At 42.7% G+C, this 20,195-nt stretch overlaps 2 protein-coding genes across 2 annotated transcripts in view; both read right to left on the reverse strand.

The window, feature by feature from the left end:
- ANXA7 (annexin A7) overlaps positions 1–10,284 on the reverse strand; it is a 45,050-nt gene extending 34,766 nt beyond the window's left edge. Inside the window, exon 1 of the mRNA XM_075072860.1 lies at positions 10,197–10,284. The gene's annotated coding sequence lies outside the window, so the exon portion shown is untranslated. The remainder of the gene's footprint in view (positions 1–10,196) is intronic.
- The window catches only part of SEC24C (SEC24 homolog C, COPII coat complex component), a 647,635-nt gene that overhangs the window by 601,754 nt on the left and 25,686 nt on the right, over positions 1–20,195 (reverse strand). The window lies entirely within an intron of this gene.

Consider the following 20,195-nt stretch of genomic DNA (forward strand, 5'->3'; position numbering starts at 1 on the left):
CCCACACACGCCACCAAAAGAGAGATGAAAATATCATGCTTTAACTTTACGATGATGCTGCACAGAATACATTGCTGTCTTGAGCCAGGGTTGAACAAATGAAGACAAAACACTAATGCTACTATGAAAAGGTTTATCTCAAAATTAATGCTCAACCTGAAAGCAAATTACTAATGAGATAGAAACCACTAGAAAAGAAGTTATGAGCAAAAGACTGCTTATTATCTCGTATTAAGTTAGAGAATGCACAAGACGTCAGATAAGATAGTGATAACATGAAGTGTCTTAGGTTATAGAGTGGGCGTGGGATTCACTCCAGATCCGATAGCACGAGTATGATCTCTTAAAGAATACTTTAGAAAATAAGAACATAAGAAGGGTCATACGTGGGATCAACAAAGGGTAGCTAGAGCTGCACACACAAAGACACTAGGTACACTCTCGAGTGTGAGAGTGTACATTCCCAACAGAAGTATTATGCCACTCCCAAGTTGCAGTTCTTGAGGCGTGCGGGTTCTGTGACTGAGGGATTGACATCATCCCTATACACTGCTATGCAATTGATGAACTTCTTCTGAACTTATGCTAGTTCTTTTTTGAACCGTTAAGTCTTGGCCTTCACAATAACCTGGCAAACGATTCCACAGTTTGTTGACTGTGCATTGTGTGAAAAAATATTTCCTTTTGTTTGTTTTAAACCTGCTGCCTATTAATTTCATTTGGTGACCCCCAGTTCTTGTGTTATGAGAAGTAGTAAACAACACTTTCTTACTTACTCTCTCCACACCAGTCATGACTTTATAGACCTCTATCATATCCCCTTTAGTCATCTCCTTTCCAAGCTGAAGTTTCCCAATCTTATTAATCTCTCTTCATATGGAAGCCATTCCATATCCCTAATCATTTTTGTTGCCTTTTTCTGAACCTTTTCCTAGTCCAATATATCTTTTTTGAGATGGGGGCAACCACATCTGCACAAAATATTCAAGATGCGAGTGTACCATGGATTTCTACAGAAGCAGTATGTTATTTCTGTCTTATTATCCATCCCTTTCCTAATGGTTCCCAACATTCTGTTCACTTTTTTGACTGCTGCTGCACATTGAGTTGATGTTTTCAGAGAACTGGCCACAATGACTCCAAGATCTCTTTCTTGAGTGGTAACGACTAATTTAGATCCCATCATCATTTTATATGTATAGTTGGGATTATGTTTTCCAATGTGCATTTCTTTGCATTTATCAACATTGAATTTCATTTGCCATTTTGTTGCCCAGTCACCTCAGAAAGCCCCATCCATATGCCACATTGGCTGTCATCTTTTGATTCTCTCCCCACTCAGCACTCATCTCCTCCACTATTTTCTCCTTAGTTCTCCTTCCAAAAAATAATTCCCTTCTTTAATTATAAATGGTATCCGCACTAGGGAATAAGATTAATAGGAGTGGGACACAATCAGCCAACCTGTTTCGGGGCAGTTAGATAGGGAGTTCTAAGGATAGCTCCAATCAAAATAGAGGGATATTCATAAACCCAAGTTACTGAAAGACCATCGGAGCACTCTGACTGTACAGATTTTAGTAAAATGGTATTCTCATTTGCTCACGCACAGTGGAAGAAATTGTATAAGTTAGAAAAAAGTGCTGTTATGGTCAATAACTGCCCAGCATTCCTAATTATTTACTAGCCAAGACAACTTACTTCTGGGGAAATTCTGCACCACTGCACACATGCAGAATTCATATCTAGCACACAATTTTTTTCCCCTGCAGAAAATACATTCTGCCCAAGGAGTGCTGCAATCCTACCTTTCACCCACCAGAGACCACTGTGGTGCCAGAATAGCCAGCAGCTGGCTGCATTCATCACAGTACCCTGATTGTGGAGACAGGTTAGGACAGACAGAGTTGGGCACACGGGGCTGCTGAGGCATCACAGACTGGGGTTCAGAAGTGCTAGTGAGGGGGACAGACTGGGGCATGAGATCAGGAGCTAGTGGGGTGACAGCACTGAGCCAGGGGTTGAATATGAGTGGGGGTGTAGGGCCACTTGGGACTGAGGGAGGTGGGCTGCAGGGACACGTGGAAACAGGGCAGATGGGCCAACTGAATGGGAGAGCCTTGGGGTCAGCCAGGGCCTGCATAGGGGATGCTCTCCAACTCCCTAACAATCCCTCCATCCCCCCCCCCAAAAAATACTTCTCCCACTCATACCCAACAACCCTCCAAGTTCACTCCCAGGATCCTTCCCTCTCCCTCAGCTCCTGCATTACCCTGACTCCCCCCAGTCTTTCGGCTGCTTCTGAAGGCCGTGGGAAATACATTTCTGTATCGTACTTTATATGAATTACTCAAAGTTCTGTATTAATATGCCTAGTAAGGAATCTATTTGCCAAAAACAAAAAGTCTTGAAACTTTTTTTTTGTCTGTATTGTTACAGACATACTTGCTGACAGGTATTTTGAAATAAATTACCAAAATAATTGAAACTAGCATGATTATATTGTGTTATTTTGACAAAATATGCAGAATTTTTATCTAACCATACTGGGTCTGACAGTGGTCAGTGCCAGGTGTTTCAGAGGGAATGAGCAGAACGGGTAATCATCAAGTGATCCAGCCTCTGTCACCCATTTGCAGCTTCTGACAAACACAGGCTAGGGACACTTCAGAGCATGGTTTTGCATCTCTGCCCATCTTGGCTAATAGCCATTGGTGGACCTAACCTTCATGAACTTATCTATTTCTTATTTTACCAAAATTTTAAAATATTGTGCATAGAATTTTTAAATGTTTTGGCACAGAATTCCCCCAAGAGTAAAAACTCCATTTTAGCATAAAATACCAGATAGTAAAACTTAACGTTTAACAGGAATCTTTCATTTTTACTGACCATCAACTACACAAAGTAGCAAGCATTTACAAAGTTAACTTTCTGATTTTTTTTGTTTCTGCTTTAAATTCAAGTGCTAAAACAAGAACAGTATAGGATTACACGTACTCAGTCTCTCACTGATATGTCATACTGTTAGCACTATGAAGTGACTATCATAGTTTCCTACTCAGATCTGAACCTTAGAGTTCAGAAAATAAGATGCTAGCATAAAACCTCCAAGCTTAATTACCAGCTTGGATCTGATAGTGCTGCCACCAGACAGGAATTACAGTGCCTGCCTCACTCTGGTCTCCCCAAAACCTTCCCTGGGGGACCCCAAGACTCAGATGCCCTGAGTCTTACAACAAAGGGAAATAACCCACTTCTCTTCCTGCTCTTTACCTCCTCCCAGATTTTCCCGCTTCAATTCCTTGAAACACAAACCCAGAAAGATTAAGTGTCTCTCCCCCTCACCCAGAGGCTATGCAGATTCAAACCTAGTCAATGCCCCCCCTCCCTTCGTTCCTTAGCCTTAACCAGAGAAAAACTCAAACAGGTTTTAAAAAGAAAGCTTTATATAAAAAGAAAGAAAAAGACATAAAAATGTCTCTGTATCAAGATGACAATATACAGGGTCAATTGCTTAAAAGAAAAATGAATAAACAGCCTTATCCAAAAAGATATACAATTTAAAACATTCCAGCAAACTACACACATGTAAATACCAAAAAAAAAAAAAAACAATATAAGCCTATTGTTTTTCTACCTTTGTACTCACAACTTGGAAATTGAAGATTAGAAACCTGGAGATAGAAATCACTCTCATAGCCGAGAGAGCACAGACAGAACAAAGAACCCATACCCAAAAACTTCCCTCCCTGAGCTTTGAAAAATCCGGTTTCCTGATTGGTCCTCTGGTCAGGTGTTTGGTTCCCTTTGTTAACCCTTTACAGGTAAAAGAAACATTAACCCTTAGCTATTTGTTTATGACAGTGACAACTATAGAAGTAAAGCAACCTAATTAGCGTCTGTGCCAATGACAAGCAACAGAAGGCTTTGGGAGATGTATCAAGTTGATCAAAGTAAATATGATAAATTAAGGGGAAGCATCTCTAATGCAGCATGCATGAGGTATTTTACATTTTCAGACTTGTGCTTTAATGTTTAACCACATACATTACAAATTACTACTTATTTCTACCAAAGAAACAGTGGATTTTTCTTTTTCTTTTTGGCTGAATATAGTAAATTTAGTCTAATTTTAATTAAAAAGGAACTTATTGTGATATTATATGTTTAAAGTATGATCACGCACATCATCCTTGCTATCACTGATATACAACTGCAATAGTCTTGTACAAATTATGTCATGTAAGGTGTCAATGGAAAAGTTATGATTTTCTGAATATGATTATCCTGTTTGTATGCATATATCATTTTTGTATCTGACGATATGAATATCGACTACATACTTGTATTTCAAATGCGTTTTCCTGGGGTAACCCCCACAAGCTAGTTTACATCTAGTCTAGCCTGCACATCTTGAATGGTCCATTAACACACACACAGTGGGCCACAGAAGATGATTATCTGCATGGTGGGCCATCCCATGGGTGCCTCAGCCAAAATATGGGTAATGGCTCTTGCTATGATTCATCAAAGCATTCAAGGGCATGTGACTGGCTCATATGATCCTGGACTCCATGTTGTACCTGTACTTTTCCACAAACTAAGACTGAGAGCATCCCCTCCACATGGGAGAAAGTATAAAAGACCCTGGAAGCATCTCCATTTTGCTTCTTTCCTGCTCTGACCTCTGGACTATGGACTTACCCTAACAGGAGCATTACAATCAATGGATTCAGGACCTTCCAAATCTTTTGTAAATTACCAGAGACAATACAAGCCAGCAGTTTATTCCATCTAGGGTTGCCAGGTGTCCTCTTTTCGACTAGAACACACTGTTGAAAAGGGACCCTGGTGGCTCCAATCAGCACTGCTGACCAGGCTGTTAAAAGTCTGGTTGGTGGCACAGCGGGGCTGGCAGGCTCCCTGCCTGGCTCCACGCAGCTCCCAGGAAGCAGCCGGCATGTCTGGCTCTTAGGCAGAGGGGCAGCCAGGGAGGAGTCTGCTGTAGACCACCAGACTAGGGGGATGAGGTGGACAAGGCTTTCTGCCAGCAACTAAAAGAAGTTACTAGATTGCAAGCTCTGGTTCTCACTGGGGACATCAATCACCCCGATATCTGCTGGGAGAGCAATACAGCGGTGCACAGATAATCCAGGAAGTTTTTGGAAAGCATAGGGGACAATTTCCTGGTGCAAGTGCTAGAGGAACCAACTAGGGGCAGAGCTCTTCTTGACCTGCTGCTCACAAACAGGAAAGAATTAGCAGGGGAAGCAAAAGTGGATGGGAACCTGGGAGGCAGTGACCATAAGATGGTTGAATTCAGGATCCTGACACAAGGAAGAAAGGAGAGCAGCAGAATACGGACTCTGGACTTCAGAAAAGCAAACTTTGACTCCCTCAGGGAAGAATTACATGAGGGGGAAAGGAGTCCAGGAGAGCTGGCTGTATTTTAAAGAATCCTTATTGAGTTTGCAGGAAAAACCATCCCGATGTGTAGAAAGAATAGTAAATATGGCAGGCGACCAGCTTGGCTTAACAGTGAAATCCTTGCTGATCTTAAACACAAAAAAGTTACAAGAAGTGGTAGATTGGACAAATGACCAGGGAGGAATATAAAAATATTGCTCAGGCATGCAGGAGTGAAATCAGGAAGGTCAAATCACACTTGGAGTTGCAGCTAGCAAGGGATGTTAAGAGTAACAAGAAGAGTTTCTTCAGGTATACTAGCCACAAGAAGAAAGTCAAGGAAAATGTGGGCCCCTTACTGAATGAGGGAGGCAACCTAGTGACAAAGGACGTGGAAAAAGCTAATGTACTCAATGCTTTTTTTGCCTCTATCTTCACGAAAAAGGTCAGCTCCAAGACTACTGCACTGGGCAGCACAGTATGAGGAGGTGGTGAGCAGCTCTCTTTGGAGAAAGAAGTGGTTCAAGACTATTTAGAAAAGCAGGATGAACACAAATCCATGGGGCCGGATGCGCTGCCAATCTGGAGTACTTTGTCTGGGTTTGGGCCCCATGCTACAAGAAGGATGTGGAAAAATTGGAAAGTCCAGCAGAGGCCAACAAAAAATGATTAGGTTTGACTCATTGTCTTCAGATATTTATGCCATTTACACTTTGCATATAACTCCATTTGACAGTAATAAGACCAGTCAGTTTCACAATTGTTGCTTAAAGGGGCCCCTCGTGTCTGAAAGTGATTTACCTATCATTACCCAATAAAAATTACTAAAACTGAATGAAAAAAAAATTTTTTCAGCCTGTCTACTTTGTTTAATTTCATTAGTAAATTACAGCCCTAAGTAGGAAGCTTGCCACTCTGAGGGGACTGGAACAGGTTTATAAAACCAAGGATCTTGTTGGTATAGTTTCCATAACATAATTTAAAAAATATCAGATTTAAAATGTATGATAGAATTTGAGCCATACCACAGTCCTGCCTGGACTGCAAAATCAACTGTTGGAGGATCTGGTTGCAACACAGTTGTTTCCCCAACAGTTAAAACAGTTTAATTTTTTAGAGCAAATGAGATCCAACAATCCTTTAACTAGGTCTTGAAACATGCTAAAAACATTGACATAAAATTTCATTTTTCATAATTTAAGATTTTAGTACCAGACAAGAAAACTAAACAAATGTTTTAACCTACATGTTTCCCTTTGATTTATTAATGAAAGCAAAAGAGTGAAAATAGATACCTTCACATGAGGGAGGGCAGGAACAGGAAGAAATTTCAAACTTCTAATTTTCAAATAAAACAGACCAGTTCAAATTGTCTAAGTCTTTGATTAGCAAGTTAACTGCCAGTTTATGCTTGTGACTACCTGTGACACTGCTAACATATGCAATAGAGCTGTCTCTATTGTTACCTTTTTTAAACTTTCCTCCCTTGCCTTTGTCTATTTATTTGCCTGTTTTGTATTGTCTAAATTGTAGACTATGCGCCCTCTGGGGCAGGGATTGTATTTGTAGCATGGACTGTATTTGTGTTGTAGAAATTTTCATGAGGCTCTAATCCCTATTTGGGGTCCTTGGGCACCATCACCACAGAAAATTTTTTTGTATGTTCTTCATCTGTTAAAATAAAAAAAAAATCATTTTATTCAATTTAAAAATAAAGAATGTATGATTTAAAAATAATGTAAAAGCTTGCACAGAGGCCATAGTTTCAATAGTAACGCCCATATTACAACTAGACTGGGGTACATTGAACTGGATTGAAGACTAATCCTCAGCTATGGTTCAAACACTGTAGTAACCAGATTTCAAAAGTTAATGTAACCTGGCAGGAACATTTATTGAAATAGTTTTGAGCATGTGCAGATGCTTTTCAGGAGAGAAATTAAATCACTTGCATAATATGGGACTAAGTACTTGTTAAACATTAGCCAGCTACATGTCCACAGCACATGAACTTACTTATCTCTGAATGCCTTAGAGCAGCTTGCTGCCTTCCTAAACTGTGTCAGGGAGATCTCACAGACCAGTCCTTGAGAAACACTGCCTACTAGAGTATCCCAAAGCAAAACTGAGACTTAGTCCTTTGTTAAGGAAGTTTCACAGCACAAAACTGAAAACAGATTTGATCAACAGAAACCTCTCTTTTTTTTAAATGTAGTTTTAGTTCCATGATTTTTCTTAAAAGCAGTTTGTGATGCATGAAATGGATGCCCTCTGAAGCGCCTTCACTGAAACATTACTCAAATATTCTTGTAATCCATCCCTGTGCCCCCAAGTGACTCAGCAAATAATGCCCATGAGTTTCAAAACTCTAGAATTATGGATCCTCTTTTCTGTTCAAAAGTGAAACTGCCTTTATTTTTCACTCCATGCATCTGATGAAGTGGGTTTTAGCTCACAAAAGCTTATGCCCAACTAAATTTGTTAGTCTCTAAGGTGCCACAAGGACTCCTCGTTGGGTTTGTTTGTTTTTTTAAGAAACCTACAGTTATTCTATAATTATACAATATGAATGAATTGGCTGGAGGAGAGACACAAACAAGAGCCTGAGAAATATGCACTAGAGAATGACTAGGAAGGTGTTCCTGGTAAAAGAAGGTGTCTAAATCATCTTTCATTTTAAAAAAAAGTTTCTATCCTCACAATTACAAGGACAGTCTTTCAAATGCAGAGCTGTCTTCTCTAGTCTGCAGACCACTCTAGAGTCAGCCTCCCCTTTTGGTTATAGCTTCCCCAAAGAGCAGTAGAACACGACTGATAAGATGTGGTAAGTTTCATTATCGTTATTCAGAACACTGTGGACAACTGTGAAATAAGAATTCTGTCAGTTTCACTATGTCCCTGTTTGGAAAAATAAGAGCAATAGGGGAAGCACTGAAGTTGTTGGCACTGGACTTCAACAGTGGCCCTCTCTCAGGACTTGTCTTTCATAAGAGCCTAGGACTAGTAAAAAATATTGTAAATCAGAGGCACCACTGCAGAGCTCTCAACTGCCACTTTCCTAGAAAGTGTAACTCCAAAAGCTACTCACAAACTTTAGTTTTCTACCTATGTATTAACAGCCCTTTGTCTGCACTTCCTACAACCTCCAAAGGTCTCCTCCTTAGCAAAAGTAGCAGGAAAGGGGTGTGGACAGCAAAGCAAAAACATATTAAAAATCTAACAGAAAGAGCATGTACAAAGTTGTAGGTGATTCCTTTTACAGGGTTAACTAATTTCAGGAAAGGGAAAAGCATTTACCCATTTCTGATTTCTCATCCTTCTCCAAGGGTCATTTCAAGGAGAGCCAACAAATGGAGTGAATGTGGCTCAAGCGTAGAGAGCACCTGTAATCACCTCATTACATTGTCCTTCCCACGTTTTAATTACACTTTTCAGTATTTTTAAACAAAATGGAGAAGCCTCATTTTCTAGATAGGTATTAGAAAAAGGATCTGAGAAGCTGAGGAAAATCAGAACCAGCCTTTCACATACAGGATCCCCATACAGTGTCTACACTGCAAGTAGGCAGCCATGGCATGATGATGGGCCCGTGCCATCGGACTCCAATTTGCGTGGGGCTCAGGTTGTTTCCTCGCTGTATAGACTTCTGGCTCGGAGCCCGACCTCTGGCACTCTCCCACCTCACAGGGTCCTAGAGCCTGCCTACCAGACCCAGCCAAATGTCTACACAGCTATTAAAAAGCCAGAGACATGGCATGGGTCAGCTGCAGTTGCCAATGTGCAGTGTAGACATACTCAAACAAGACTTTATCTCCATTAGAAAGTTGTACCACTTTAACTATATTGGCATACAAGTGGTACAAGCTCCTAGCCTGGACTAAAGTATATCAGTATGAAGGTGCTATGGGAAGGGAAATAAACTATACCAATGCAAGTATCAGAGGGGCAGCCGTGTTAGTCTGGATCTGTAAAAGCAGCAGAGAATCCTGTGGCACCTTATAGACTAACAGACGTTTTGGAGCATGCAACTGCATCCACAGTAGGGGGTGTCCTTGGTATAACTAGGCATGGAAGGACTACATTTTTACTGGTAAACAGCAATAACTGTGAATGTCACTGTACACACACAAGCCAAAGGAAAACATTTCCATCAATAATCGTTTTACAAATAGGCAACATTAGAAAAATGCTGCTTTAGAAACTGATTTAAGGATATTCACATTATACATTTTCACACGTGATGTTGACAAATTGTGATTTAACAGTTATAAAGCTTTCACTTTTGGAAATCAACATCGACCGTCAGTCAATATGTCAGCCCCGCTTTGCCCGTAATTTCCCACCACGCAGAAAACGTAAGTCAATAAAAATGTTTATAAAAAGCTTAAAAATAAACATCCCCCAGAATTATTCCCGAGCTCACCGACAGACTCCAGCCTGAGCCCAGGCGCAATTCCAGCCGGGTGCGACCCGGGGGCCGCCAGGCTCAGGGCAGGTGGGCGAGGGAGCCGCGCCCCTGTCCCCTCTGGAGGGCAGGCAGGAGCCGGGCGGGACTGAGCTGCCCGCCCCCCGTGTTGGGAGGCAAAGGGGTCCGCGCTGGCGCCCCGCCGAGCTGACCTGGCGCCAGACCCCTCGCGTTTCCAGGGGGCTCCCCAGAGCGCGGGCGGCCTGGGACACCGGGGTTACACGCCCGGGCCTGCCCGGCGCTGGGGCAGCCCTGCCCGGGAAACGCAAAGCCCCGAAGCGCTGCCGGGAAGAGAGGAGCCGCCCCCGCGCCCCCCACTCACCTGAGCCGTCAATTCGCTGCCTCTGCACTCGCAAAATGGAGCCTGTAGTGCCAGGCCGCCCCCGCCCCTTCCCCGGGACCCGCCCCGAGGCAGCGCAAGCTCCTGGCCGCGCCGCGGAGAGAGGAGGCGGGCGAGCAGCTCTGCTGGGAGCCGCGTCCCTCGCTCCGGTTCTGCCTATTGACGCGTAGAGCCGCGGGACAGGGCGATGGCGCTTAACGGGGCTCGCCCCGCAGCGCGCTTAGTTCCCGGCCCCGCGCGGCTGGTGTCGCTGTGGCCTGGGCACATCGCCCGGCCTCCTCAGGCAGGGCAGCTGCGGCCCTAGAGACACCCCCCCCCCATGGCAGTATGGGGGCCTGCCAGGGGGGCTATTGCAGCTGGTACCCGGCAGGAGAGGCCTTCCAGTTCTAACTAATCCAACTCCCCCCCCTTCCAGGGCAGGTAGGGAGACTGTCAAGGAAAGAAGTGGTGGGCACCTCTACCCGCCTTTGGGGCATGGGAGCGACTTTCGGCTTGGCACCGCCATGTGCATGGGGGCTGCAGCATGTAGGGTGACCAGACAGCGAGTGCGAAAAATCGGGTTGAGGGTAATAAGAGCTTATATAAAAAACCCAAAATCGGGACATCTGGTCACCTAGCATGTGACAGCCTTCCCCTAGGAAATACAGAGAGAACCGCCCCCAAAGCAGCAGCCGGTGTGAGCCGGATACAAGCTAGTTGGAGCATGGGGAACAGGGAGCACAGCACCAGCTTGGAGTCACAGCTGCAGAGGCACTTCTTAGGGGATGAGTTAGCTGACTAGGCCCCATCTACACGACGCGTGAAAATCGATTTTAGATACGCAATTTCAGCTACGAGAATAGCGTAGCTGAAATCGAATATCTAAAATCGAGTTACTCACCCGTCTTCACCGCGCCGAATAGATGTGTGTGGCTCGCCATGTCGAATCCGGAACTCCGTTTGTTTTGGTGGAGTTCCGGAATCGATGTAAGCGCGCTCTGGGTTCGATATATCCCCGTCTAGACGAGACGCGATATATCGAACCCCGAGCTTTCGATTTTAACGCGCCAAAATGGCGCGTCGTATAGACATGGCCTAGGTTTCGTTAGCAACTCAGCAAGCAGAGTGTGCTCCAGCTCAGGGGCAGAACTAGGACTGCCCACAGGAAAGAAAGGCAGAGTCTCATTTTCCAAGAACGTCCCGTGATTCGATGGAAGCTTATCCCAAAGCGTAAGGCACCGAGCAACCCTGATTAGGAGGGTGATCATGTCCCAGCAAGGAGTGTAGCTGAATGAACCCAGCTTGCAACGTTTAGTTACATCAGCGTAAATCAGTGATAATCTACCACAGTCCTCAGTAAATTTTTCCAATGCTAATTAACCTCACTTTTAAAGTCATGCTAGGAACAGTTTGACTACTATATTTTTATTCTCCCCCATTTACCTTGTGACCTATTATACATAGTTAAAGGACAGTAACCAGCAAAGTTTAGTCTAGTAGGGATCCACCCTTGATAACATAATAGCCACTCTGTTACATTAAATAAAGAAGAATCAAGGAGAAACTGATAATTATACAAACAAGCTAGCTGTTTGGCAGCCATGTAAATTCATTTAAGTCACCTGTTGAGAAAAACACACTACAATCCATCTCAGTGGGAAGCCAGATGCAACCGCAGCCACTAAACTATTTCTCTTTTAGCACTACTTAGTACAGGCAGCTGAAAGCCTTTCCCCTACCTATTTTCAGCTCACAGGTATGGTAAATTACCAAAGAAAGTGTCTGGTAGCAGGTAAAGAATCAAAACTGATTCAAGCCTTCCCTGGTGGTAGGTGATCATCCCCTCTCACCAATGACCTGCACAGGCTTATGAATGACTACATATTGTACATATGTAGCACATTTACCTCTGTCTTCTTCCTGTGAATCCATATGCCTGGAAACCCCTCCTTGAATAGGTCTGTACCTACTTCCACAGTCTTCAAACTCACTTCTTCCAAGAGGATCATCAACTCTAAATCCTGCTCCTAAAATGATATGAAGGAAACAAACATCTTAAAAAGTTTCAACACAAAAATAAATCAATGCTACCTCAAGCTTAACAGATACTTTGTTGTTTTGTTGCATTCTATCCTTCATCTATGTGTTGTCTATTTAGACTGCAAACTCCACAGGGAAGAGACCTTGTGCTTTACAGACATGCAAAAAGGATAAAAAGGAAATACTTTTTCCATGCCACATAACTAGACTACTTGCACATCATCACAGGATGTCTTTTTGAGTGCAGATTCAAAAATGAATTGACATATATGGATAACAATATCTAGAATTGTGGGTTTTAAGAAGGAACCATTGTGATCTAGTCTGTCCTCCTGCATAAACACAGATCATAAGACTTCCATGAATTATAGTAGTTAATGCTAACAACAATCTGGAAAGCATATTAAGCTTCCTGCTCCCAGGCTTCAAGTAAGTCTCTAGCTCTTAGAGATTAGGAGAAGACAATGAAGGCAAAACTATCCCACATCTACCTATGGCAGGGTTCTTACACCTTCTTCTGGATCACATGGTACTGGACATCATTGGAGACAGGATACTGGACTGGATAGGATTTTCATCAAGATGAGTTTACCTAGCAAACTGTGAGTGCTTTGAGAAAGCAATAGCCAGAGCAAGATGGTAAGTGGCATGGGTACATATTGTATAAAGAAAACTGAAGATTTGGCAGGAAGATTTGCTAACAAGATTGTAGTAGAACAAGTTCACCTTCATTGGAAGGTATATTTACTTACCGTATCTTGTTGACTTCCTCCTTATGAGAGATAACCCTTCTTCTAACATTACTATCAACAGCACACTTGAAACAATATAATTTTGCTTCCATAGCATAGCATCACTCTCTCACTCTCCCTCTCCCCACCCCTTGAGTAGTGGAATTTCCCCTGATGTCAACATGGGTTGTAACAGGATTGAGGGCTGTATATATGGACCTAAATAACTCGTGCTATTTGTAGTGCTCTTCACCTGAAGTTCTGCAAGTATTTTACAAAATATGATTATCCCAATTTATCAGAGGGGGGAAAACCAAAAGCACAGAGCTTACGTGAAGGCCATCCAGCAAGTCAATAGCAAAGCTAGGCACAGACGCTAGGACTCCTGGCTGCCAGTCCTGTGCACTAGCCCTTACACCTCATTGTCTTCCCTTGTGTAATACAAAGTATAATACAAAATGTAAGTGATGAGGCAGGAATTGTGCTTGGTTTTAACATGTTAAATTTCAATCCGTGTACAACTGCTGTCAACCACTCTTCCCTACTTTGTAACAGCAATAATTCTGGTCATCTTTGAACTCTCAGATCAAAGTACAAAAAGCCAGCAGCGTATATCACTGAACTAAGTCTAAAATATCTAGTATAAAAAACTCCTTGCTGCACCACCTTGTGACCAGAGTAATTAAAATGCAGGTAGTCAAGCTTGGCTAAAACGAGTTAAACATCCATGCATGTAAGGAGAAGCCAGTTCAGTTCAGTTGATAAGTAGAAAGGACACTGTGTTTGTTTAGTGGCAGAGTGAGAGCCACTACCCACTGAGTCATGTTCTTAGGAATCCTCCCACAACACTAGTGAACAGCAAACTACAGCTAGAGGATTTGTAGGTGGATTGCATCCATTATTTCTCTGACTCTGCTGGGTGGAGCCACACTAAAAATAAAAGCCTCACCCTTTCTGTGAACAACACAATACATGGAGCAGGTCTGGTTCTGCTGTGCTATTTAGACAGGAGCACGTCAAGACACAACTCAAGCTTACTTTAAGTACAACTGTTCATATTTTTACTGGGTTTTTTTTTCAGTTGTCCAGTTTGTTTTCACACACACAATGTTCAGCACTAATGATTATCTAATCACAAGCACACTAGTTTTTTTCAGACAGCTCATTGAGATATGTGGCTTTTTGCACATGGCCCATTGCACATTTATAGGTCAAAGTTATTTCACATCTCACCTGCTTTATAGCTGAAACATGACTGCTCTGCACAGGAGCTAGCTGCAGAGAGCAGAAGAAAGCCAGACATGAGGGTACTTTGCTTTAAACTAACAAAAAATCCAGCAACATAACACTCTTCCCTTCCTTTAAAAAGATCTCTATTGACCTGATTTTCAGAGGTGACAAGCAACCTCAATGGCAAATATTTAGAAACTAGAGCTGTCAATTAATCGCAGTTAACTCACGTGATTAATTCAAAAAATTAATTATGATTTAAAAAATTAATCATGATTAATCAGTTTGAATTGCACCGTTAATAATGGAATATCAATTTAAATGTATTAAATATTTTGGGATGTTTTTCTACATTTTCAAATATACTGACTTCAATTACAACACAAAGTGTACAATGTTTACTTTATATCATTCTTTATTACAAATATTTGCACTATAAAAGTATTTTTCAATTCACTTCATACAAGTACTGTAGTGCAATCTCTTTATAGTGAGTGCAATTTACAAATGTAGATTTTTTTGTTACATAACTGTCTTCTGGAATGGTGTCCAAAGCACAAGGGGCATATAAATGTTTGGCACATCTGGCACACAAATACCTTGCAATGCCGGTTACAAAAGTGCCTTGCAAACACCTGTTCTCACTTTCAGGTGACATTGTAAACAAGAAGAGAGCAGCATATAATTACTTTCATGTAATAGGAAGTACATGAAAGTAAAGTGAGGAACCTTGATTGTTTTCGCAATTGTCTGAACAAGAAGTAGGATTGAGTGGACTCATAGGCTCTAAAGTTTTACACTGTTATATTTGAGTAGTTTTTTTGTACATAATTCTACATTTGTAAGTTCAACTTTCATGATAAAGAGATTGTACTACAGTACTTGTATTAGGTGAACTGAAATACTATTTTGGTTTTTATTACAGTGCAAATATTTGTAATTAAAAAATAATCTAAGCACTGTACACTTTGTTATATTGATTTCAATTACAATACAGTGTATGTAGAAAACATCCAAAATATTTAAAGAAATGGTATTCTATTATTGTTTAACTGCGCAATTAATCTTTTTAATTGTGTGATTAATCATGATTATTTTTTAATCACTTGACAGCCTTATTAGAAACTGAAGAATTTGATCAGACTCAGATTAATCAACAGGGTTTCCAAAGGAGCCCTATTGGGACTAGTGTTTAATGTGTTAATGATTGAAAAAAGAAATAAAAGGTAGCAAGATCAGACAGGGTTTAGGGGAATTGTGAAAGAAGTGTATGGGGAAAACTGTACTAGGCCTCTAAGGCACAGGCCAGAGCCTACAGGGTGGGGATAATCAAGGAAGTCCAGTCCCACCTAGGGGCTGAGTCATGTAAATAGAAACAGGCCAGGGTCCATGGAGCAAGATGGCAGAGAAGAAGCCAGATAGGCAGGCCGCTGAGGTGGAGTTCTCTCTCTCAAGCGTCAGGAGACAAGCTAAACCTGAATCTCAGATTTGGGTTTGTGGACATTGTTTAGGAACTCTGTCCTGATAAACTATTTTATTGTAATGATTCCTGTCCTGACATTTTATTAATTTGGCTAATATGGGTTGGTGTCTCCTTGGCCTGGTCAGTTAAAGTGAATTTATGGTTCAGTTGGGGAAATTAAGGTGGAGCACACCTGCAGTGCCATACTGAGCTGCAGTGGGGCACATAGGGGCTGCCCCCACCTTTACATGAATCAATAGTAGAAGAAAAAAAAGTGAAACTCTGAAGAAACCTAACATCACAATGGCAGATTAAGTTAGATTACATTGTATTCATCAACACCTATGTTGATAGGAGTAAGATGACTTGCTCAGATATATTGCTAGAATTTGAACTCTGACATTTAGCTGCAGTTTTTTATAGATACCAAATACAGATTTAGTTAATAAAACTTTCTCTCACTTCAGAATTTGAGGAAAATATTTACTTTATGTTTTTAATTCAAACCTACATTAGCTTATGCTCAATATGTGAGAAACATTTTATAATTTGTAAAAGTTTCAATAGAAATAATGCTTGTCTTAATAGTGCCAGCAGATTAGGCACCTCTGGTAAGCAAGTTAGACGGCAGCTAAGAATGTGACAAGTCATTGCAACTATTTGCCTGATTTTATAATTGGTCTCACCATTTGAAGTACAGCCATATAGACAGGCAAGTTTTAACATGAGCCTCTGTTTTTACTTTGTTTAAGCACACGCATCTAGAAGTAGCACAGTCTTCAAATCTTTCCTCAATTTTTTATTCTAATCCCACATGAGCAGTCATCAGCACTACAGTTGCTTTGAGCGATGTAGCAAAAGGCCATTCCACAGTGGTCATGCAAAAATCTGATAAGCAATATACTAAGCAAATAGTCAGGGAGCACCTTCTGATTAGAATAGCCAACTCTGCCAAGCATCACTCAAATACAGTCAGTGGTGGATTTAAAGTTAGTGGGGCCCTGTGGTCAGCTTCATTTTGGGGGCCCCTTTTTGGGACCTGCCAAGAAAAACAACATTGTGGCTTATTTCTCCCTGACCCCTGTTTTTCATTCTTTTTTTCCCCTTCATCCTCCTCCTATAAGTAATAGGAAGTACATGAAAGTAAAGTGAGGTACCTTGATTGTTTTTGTACTCTTATTTTTCCACAGACCACTTGAAAAATTGCTGACGGTCTTGGCGGACCACTTAATGATCTTTCCAAATATTGTTTGTACCATTAACTATTGTAAAGCACTTTGGATAAGAGCACTTTATAAAAAAAAAAATGTAATAAAATGTTGGGGTGCAGGGTCTGGCCAGGACTTAGGGTGTGGGAGGGGGCTCAGGGCTGGGGGTGAAGGGGCATGGAGTATGGAGTGCAGGAGTGGCTTAGGGTGCAGGAGCGGCTTAGGGTGCAGGAGCGGGCTGGGGTGCAGGGTCTGGCCAGGAGTTAGGGTGCAGGAGGGGGCTCAGGGTTGGGGTATGGAGTGCTTACCTGGGGCATCTCCCATTTGGTCTGAGGAGTACAGGTGGGAATGTGGGGGCTGGGGGTGCAGGAGCTCCCATTTGGTGCTCAGGGTTGGGGTGAGGAAGTGTGGGGGTGCAGGAGTCAGGGAGGGCAGGGAGCTGGGGGTATGTGAGGGGGGATGCAGGAGTCAGTGCAGGGGGTGGGGGCTGGGGCTGCTCCCAGACCTGTGCCTCACCCCAGCCCCCTGCCCTGAGTGGCTCACACCAAGGGGTTGGGGGCGGGGTATGTGAAGGGGGAGTGCAAGGCCCCGCCTTTACTCTGCCCTGCCCCAATTCCACCCCATTTCTCAAGGCCCCACTCCTGCTTCTTCTCCACCTCCTCCCCGAGTGCACTGCATCCCCATCCCTACCCCTGAAGCGACCTGAGCACAGGCAAACAGCTGTTTGGTGGTGGGGGAAGCACTGGGAGGAAGACAGAGAGGCAAGGGCAAGGGCAGGGGCAGGGGCAGGGGCAGGAATGCGGCATGCTTGGGGAAGGAGGGGGAGCTTGGCTGCTGGTGGGGGTGGAGCCTGCAGCAGGAGCCCTAGGAGCTGTCAGGATCAAGCTTTTGCCTCAGCCTCTGCCCAGCCCTGGGGTCCCCTGTTGTTAGGGTGCCCTGGCACAGGGCCCCTTGTGTTTTACTGGTAATCCACCTCTGACTACAGTAGAACAGAATACAGAAAAGTAATCAACATCAGTTCTCTTGAGACAGAATTTGCATGGCCCTATGCACACTGCAGCACATTTCTGCTGTAGAAGCTTTGAGCAGCTAGGAAGTGCTGGAGTTTCATTACCACCCCCAGCCTGCAATTAAAAAAAAAAACAAAACACATTATCCTTGTTATATATTAAAGATCCACAGCAATTGCTAATTCTGATAAATCAGTACAGACCATGTTTAGTGTGAACACAAAGCAATGCCAGTCTTTTTTCAGTTTCCCACTGCACTGGCTCTAAAAGAGGTTCACAAGCAGTCTTGCACTTCAAGGATTTAAAACAGCAGACACAGTAGCACCTGCGCCCTTGCTGAATGGCAGATTGCCAAGAGTTATCATGCATGGACTCTGCAGAGACAATAGGGCTAACAAATGCTTTTAATATTGATTTATACCAGAAGGGGCTGCTTCAACCACAAGCTGTTGCTTTGGCAAAGGTTGACTCATTGGAATATATGATTGGGAGGAACCTGGTCACAGGCAGCCAGAAGGTGGAATATTTTACACACACCTTCAGCTCTCTGCCAAGCACATAGTATACCCCGGGGGGAACAGATTGTTACATACAGTTGATACTAGATATGACAATGAGTTCTCATTTCAACATGGTTAAATACCTGCAGGAGAACAGGTGCTCACTGTCATGTGTTCAGAGAATCTTTATGGCAACACAGTAGCCAGAAAGATCAGCTCTGACCAAGACAGAATTTATGAGAATAGCAGTTCAAGTATTGACAGCCCATCTCTGGGTACATCTAGACTACAAAAAAATAATGTGGCAGCAAGTCTTAGGGTATGTCTACACTGCAATTACAAACAGGAAGCTGGCTTGTGCCTGCTGTCTTGGGCTAAGGGGCTGTTAAATTGCAGTGTAGATGTTTGGGCTTGGGCTGCAGCCTGAGCTCTGGCACCCTCCCACTATGGAGGGTCTTAGACCCTGGGCTCCCCCCTAACCCCAAATGTCTACACCCTTAAACAGCCCCTTTGCCTGAGTCAACTGGAATGGATCAGCCCCAGCTGTCTAACTGCAGTGTAGACATACCCTCAGAACCCAGGTCAATTGACTTGGACTCATGGGGCTCAAACTACAGGGCTAAAAATAACAATGTAGACTTTCCTGCTCAGGATCTGAGACCCACTCTGCTCACTGGGATTCAGAATCCAGGCTCCAGCCCAAACCCTACTATTTTTAGGCCCATAGCATGACCTCATTTCAGCTAACCTGGACTCCAACTGACTTCCTGCTCAGGTGAAAGTGGATGTGTGTATGCATGTGAAAAGTCTACTGTTCCTTGTGGAATGAATTATCTTAAAAGTCCGTTAAAATACATGTTTAGAGAACTTTCTGGGTACCCAAGAGAAGCAGTCAGTTACAGCAGTCCATGCACCCTTAATAGGGCCTTCAAAGGAGAAAAAGGACTCAATATTTTTTTTTTCTTTTTACACACACACACATCTCATCTATTGTGCAAGATTCTGAGGGGATGGGAGAACTAGAGTTATGACATTACAAGAGACGAGAGAATAAAAGTTGAGCATTTAAAGGAAGGGCTTAGCTTGGACAATTTAAAAGCTGTTTCTTGTTAACCCTTATTTATCATTGAATAACAGGGTTGGAAGGGATCTTAAAAGCTATCCCTCCCCTATTTAGGGACTACTGTATTTGCATTTGGATCAAAAGATCTTTGTTAAAGGAAAATACTTACCTGAGCTACTTGCACAGCCAGGGAAGTCCAAGACCCTACATTCCTCGTGTTTCCAAGGTTTGCAGGTAGGGAGGTTGTTTTAAAACAAGCAGAATTTTTTTTAAAGGGAGAGAGTGACCCATTGTACCTTAAAGTAGCACCCTGGAACCCTCATATTCACCACTATCATATAATTCTGTGTTTTGTATAAAGTATGCCATGTAAGTTATCATTTTAAAGTCTTGATTTGTTGAACATTAATATCCTCTTGGATTGTATGTGCTATCATTGTATGTGGAGTTATGAAGCATTGCTATATGTTACTGAAATATGTTGTGAGGCTGGGAAACACCCACGGTCAACTTTTCAATTGCAGCAAAGGACCAGCCAGTTATGTGCTGATAGCCCATTAAAGGGAATCCATTCTCCCAATGGCCATCCCAAAAACTTCTCGGAGTGTGCAGACATAGGCAATGGAGACTGCTTGACTAATGCGGACTGCCCCTAACCCCCATGTTACAAGAAGAATCTTCACAGCTGGAAGAAAATATAAGAGAGTGGCAGTGATATCATCACTGGGCCTCTTCCCCCCTCCTTCCCCCAGCTCAAC

The sequence above is a fragment of the Chelonoidis abingdonii genome, chromosome 16 (assembly GCF_003597395.2).
Source record: "Chelonoidis abingdonii isolate Lonesome George chromosome 16, CheloAbing_2.0, whole genome shotgun sequence".
In the NCBI taxonomy this organism is placed as follows: Eukaryota; Metazoa; Chordata; order Testudines; family Testudinidae; genus Chelonoidis; species Chelonoidis abingdonii.